Source organism: Pavona decussata, unplaced genomic scaffold, assembly GCF_977016875.1.
Source record: "Pavona decussata unplaced genomic scaffold, jaPavDecu1.1 SCAFFOLD_26, whole genome shotgun sequence".
NCBI classification, from domain to species: domain Eukaryota; kingdom Metazoa; phylum Cnidaria; class Anthozoa; order Scleractinia; family Agariciidae; genus Pavona; species Pavona decussata.
This window is the reverse complement of record NW_028145449.1, coordinates 2,879,980-2,884,792: the sequence shown is the minus strand read 5'-3', so window position 1 is coordinate 2,884,792 and position 4,813 is coordinate 2,879,980. Positions and strand designations below refer to the sequence as shown.

Genomic DNA, 4,813 nt, shown 5'->3' with positions numbered 1-4,813 from the left:
TATATCTGAACGTCACATGGGACACTTTTAACGCAACATAACACGCAGATAACTTTTCACACAAGATTTTATTGCGGCAACGCGTTGCAAAGCTTGCAATTTGTTACTCACTTAGCAAACGATTCAAGTTACTGCGAAGTGTGGCTTGATCCTTTTCTTCCCACGTAGAGATTCGAGCCTTTTCCCCTGTCCTGGGCGGCAACATCCTGTGCTTCGCCCCAGATTACATCCAGGTCTCCATCAGCTCCGCCGTGAAAGTGTATTGCCTCCCTTGCGAGACGCGTCTGTTGAATCTTTTGATCAGGCCTGTAGGCGTCTCCCTTCAGTTGGCTAGAGGGACTGATTAAATCGTACTTCTATATCCTCTATTATCCTTGACTGAGTCATTCTAACTGTCATTGCTTTGAGAACAATGCTGCGAAATTTAAGGCGCGCGAACTTCATTGCTTCGGAAACTGCTTTCGTGGTATTTGTGCGCAAATGCCTTGATAATCCACACTGTTGTGTTTTCAAGAAGCACAAAAGTAATCAGGAATAATTTTGTGAATATTATGTTCGCAACAAACTAATGCTTCCTTGTATCAGCAAGGAGACCATTTATTTGACATTTTAAACGTTAAACTGCCTTTAACTCAGGGATCATTAAGTCTTATTTTACTGTAAATAAATTTATCTTGAGGTACATAAAATTTGACAATCGCTCCTTTCCGCACCTTTTTGAACTTTGGTTAAAAATATCTCGGAAACTAAGGCGAAAATAGACCAATTTCGATATATTAACACTTTAGCTTGGCTACGCACCTTAGAGGAATAAAATAACAGAAATTACATGGAGGTTCAGAGATGAATAATTAATTTCTTTTGTTTTATTCCCCTCTGCCTTGAAGCCTGATTTGCAAATTATATGCAAAAATGTCTCTCTCACCTTCGACTCAACGAATGACCGTTAATGCGAAGAACAAAATATTGCTCCGTGAAGAGAGTTTTCCTGCCTTTTCTTCAGAGTTTTTGCCACGCTAAATCCCTGATGATGTCCCATGTGGTGGCAGAAAACGCCGAGAAAGGTACATAAGGACAAAATCTTCGTCGTACATTGAAGACGAAACTCTTAAAATCTGAGCACGTGGAGGCTGGGTTGTGGTCGCTGAAGAATCTTCGTCTACTTTGAAATTTAATTTCAAAAACAACCTCCTCCTACTCAGCGAGTCTCCAGGTAATTTCCCTCATTCTATTTTAATTCCTAGCTTAGAATTTATTGAACTTAATTGTGATGGAAGTTAATGTTAATTCTACTAGATTCAGCTCTGATAATTAAGAGCTATCTAGAGTTAACGTTTGCGTATTTACTCAATCAGTAAAGTGAATGAAAGTATAATTTAAAACTGTGACAAAACCACATTTTGTAGCATGTTAAAGAGTGCTACAAAGAAGTGCTAACTGCAAGCTCATTGGGTTTTAAAGGATCCACAATTTGAACAGCAGGAACCACATTGCGAAGCTACAGTTTTCCCTACTACAGTAGTGTTGTTCACTGATTTCTTGCCGCGAATAAGACGTTTGTGGTGGGCTATATTTTATTGCAGCATCGGGTACGGCTTATCTCGATGACAAGTTCTAGAGCTACCGGTAGGTGCATCGAATTATTTAACTAATAAAAGGAATCTTTGATTTTAAGGTTGGACACAATCAATGCAATGGATTGAAGATTTAACAGAACTTCAGCGCGACGACCATGAAAACGGACTAATTTATAGGCGAAGGTGAGCGTTATAGCATTTGCAAAGTGATAGCTGAATCTTAGTAATTTCTTTTATTAGTTGTCTGCAGATCTGTTGTTGGACTCACTGAAGAGTACTTAAATGAAATTAGCTTTCCGTTTAAATATACAGCATCATCATCATCATCATTTGTGAGTTGTTCTAACAAACCTGATAAGACTGGTATTGGCCAGTCGAAATATCGTACACTTAAGCCTTTTTGGCGTTGTTTGATCAATCCTTGCAGTAGTTCTTTTGACTTTCATTTCTATTATTATCACTATCATAATACAATACAATACAATTTATTTTGCTCAGTAGACAGATACATGTAGATACATAAACAATAACTTACTAGAGCCTAGAGGGTAAAACTAAGGCTAAACTGGTCATCATCATCATTATTATTATTAATATAAATAATATGTTGTTATTGTCGTTGTTGCTTTTGTTATCATTGCCGGACAGAGGGGGGGGGGGGGGGGGGTTACTGACATAACTGATCCCATCCTATACTATATATTCTTTACAATCTTAGATGTTTCACTCAAATCAGGCAGTTACCCAGCATATCCTAACGTTACTGTTTTTTTGCTCCAGTGCGTCTTAAAGGCAAGTCTCTGACAAGAAATGAGCAAGCCTGACCATTAAAGTTAAAGAGGTGAGACTTCATAAAGCACGTTAGAGGAGTATTATATTATGGGATAATATTTCGGTACACCCTCTTTCTTAGACCCGACCTTGTAGTTAACGTATGGGAAGGCTTCCCGGCGGGGACTTCCATATAAAAATGACGGGGGTGATCGTCGTACCTTTTAGAGGTTAAAACTCGTCCTTTGGTACCCTTTAGGATGCTAAAATCTAAAATGACTCTCGTCAGAGGTATGGTGGTACTTTTTGGGGGTATTAAACCGAAAAATATGAGAGGAAGTTAATGTTAGTCAACCGTTAGTTAGTGTATTGTTTCAGCGCTGGTGCTTCTTACGGGTAAAAATTTGTTCTGACCACGCCCACAAAACAGAATTCTGATCTGGTCCCTTCAAGGACTCTTTTCAAAATTTCTGACGATCACCCCCGTCACTTTCATATGGGAGTCCCCCCCCCCCCCCCCCCCGGGGAGAAGGCTTTTGACCTTAGGTTAACCTAAGTTTTCCTAAGTTAAGATGGCCCTTGAGTATTGTTGATGAACCAACGGCTTTTTGTAAGCAATACTTGGACAATACAAGTTTCCCTTAGATGGCTTTACGAACCCTACCCCTGTTACTTGCACTGTCGTGTTTGTTCCCATCCTCGGAGACCCAGGGACAGTCAGTCGGGAGCGGGCGAAATGGCACGACGAAAGTTTCTTGAAAACTTTCTTCGCGACATTTCGAAACTTTTCAACTCATTGTCTGTACCCAGGTATATAAATGGGTACCAAGTCAGCAAACTGTTACCTGAATTAAATAGAACAAAATGTAGGGAAAAACTCTGCCATGGACTCTAATCTCATCCAGGGGGTGTAGTAACACTTCTATTTTTTGTGTGTCGTGGAAACCAGTTTTAACTTTTAATTTTGGCCCGACTGCCCACGACCTCAACTTTACCTCTAAAGGACAATAACTACAACCCTGTGTTCCAAAACCTATCTTAACTTCACTTCCAGTCGCTGATCCCCTATTTAACTTTTCCTCTCCAGGTAAATTTTAGACCAGGGATGAGAAGTCACGAAAGACGCTTAAACCTAGAAATTACTGCGTAAAGAGGTGAGTTGTTTACATATTTATAATAGATAAAACTATTACTACTCTTTGGTGAGTTTAAGCACAATTTATTGTGCATTCAATTGGCTCTATTCAGGAATAGGAATACATGCAATGATTTCTAGAAATCCCTCAGAAGAGGTGGTTGGAATAACTGGGATACAAAATGGCGTCCAAACTATCCTTTATAAGAGAAAGTTTACAAAAATGGTCTCAGTTCTCAAATTTATTCCAAAAGAGAAATCTAACAACTTTCAACTTATTCTTATTCCAGAATAGGGTTAAACGAACGCAACCTTACCTAAGTATGCGTTCGATTGGCCCAATTCCACGATAAGAATACATACAATGAGGCAAAAAATCGTTCATAAGAGGTTTTCGAATTACGTGGATGCAAAATGGGTCTTGAATATCGTGCGAAGGTAGATGTTTGAAGATTCACCTCATAAAATTTACTTAACGAGAGAAACAAAGAGGTTATAACTTGATCCGGAATGTGGTCAATCGAACGCGATCTTAGACCGGCAAAAAGGCAAGATGGAGCAGAAAGGCTTTGCCATTGTCCTGTTAAATTTACACCGTCGAATAACCAGTTTTTTTAAAAACGTAACAACACGAAATAACGAATTATAAATCTCACATACATCGTAGACAGGGCGAATAAAGCTGAGACACTTCTAAATTGCCAACCCAATACATCTCAAAACAGTTTAGCTTTTCTTCACAATGTCCCTGTCTCATAAGATGTAGTGATCGATGTATTTTTGTTTTCTTTCTTTAAAGGATCCAAGGAAATTACAGACTTCAGATTCAAGCAAGCAAAAAAGATTATCACCTCTGTAACTGAGTAAGCAATGCAAGTAGAGGTAGAGAAAATAATTTACTTTAAGAAGAGCAAGAAAGGTTATCGTATTTACTCACGCGGTTACGCCATACCGAATTTGAATAAAAACTACATGTACATACAGTACAAGGTTTAAAGGTAAGAATGTAGCTTATACGCGAACACAGGCCATCCTCGGAGACCCAGGGGCAGCTAGTTGGGAGGAAGGGATTTTCATGGGCGAAAGTTTACAAAAAGAAAATCGGTGTCTTTTGTTTGTTTTGAAAATAATCTAGCACTTAGGCAGCGCGGTACACGCGTGAGTAAATGCGGTAGTTTAGGCTTTAATAGTTTCGTTTCTTTTTTAGCAACCGAACAATTACAACAAAGTCTTTCTTTTCAAGATACAGTGCAATCACAGATGTATCGAATCCAGTGTGTTATATAAATTTTCGGGGAGAGATAACGAAAGTTGAAACTGTGCATCCAAA

General features: G+C 38.9%; 1 long non-coding RNA gene across 1 annotated transcript; it reads left to right on the top strand.

Moving 5' to 3' along the window:
- The first annotated feature begins 1,653 nt into the window (after positions 1 to 1,653).
- On the top strand, positions 1,654 to 4,516 carry LOC146485532 (uncharacterized). Its single transcript, XR_014863371.1, has 4 exons — positions 1,654 to 1,760; positions 2,358 to 2,418; positions 3,436 to 3,502; positions 4,283 to 4,516. It is a non-coding gene; the product is annotated as an uncharacterized LOC146485532 (long non-coding RNA).
- The last annotated feature ends 297 nt before the right edge of the window (positions 4,517 to 4,813 follow it).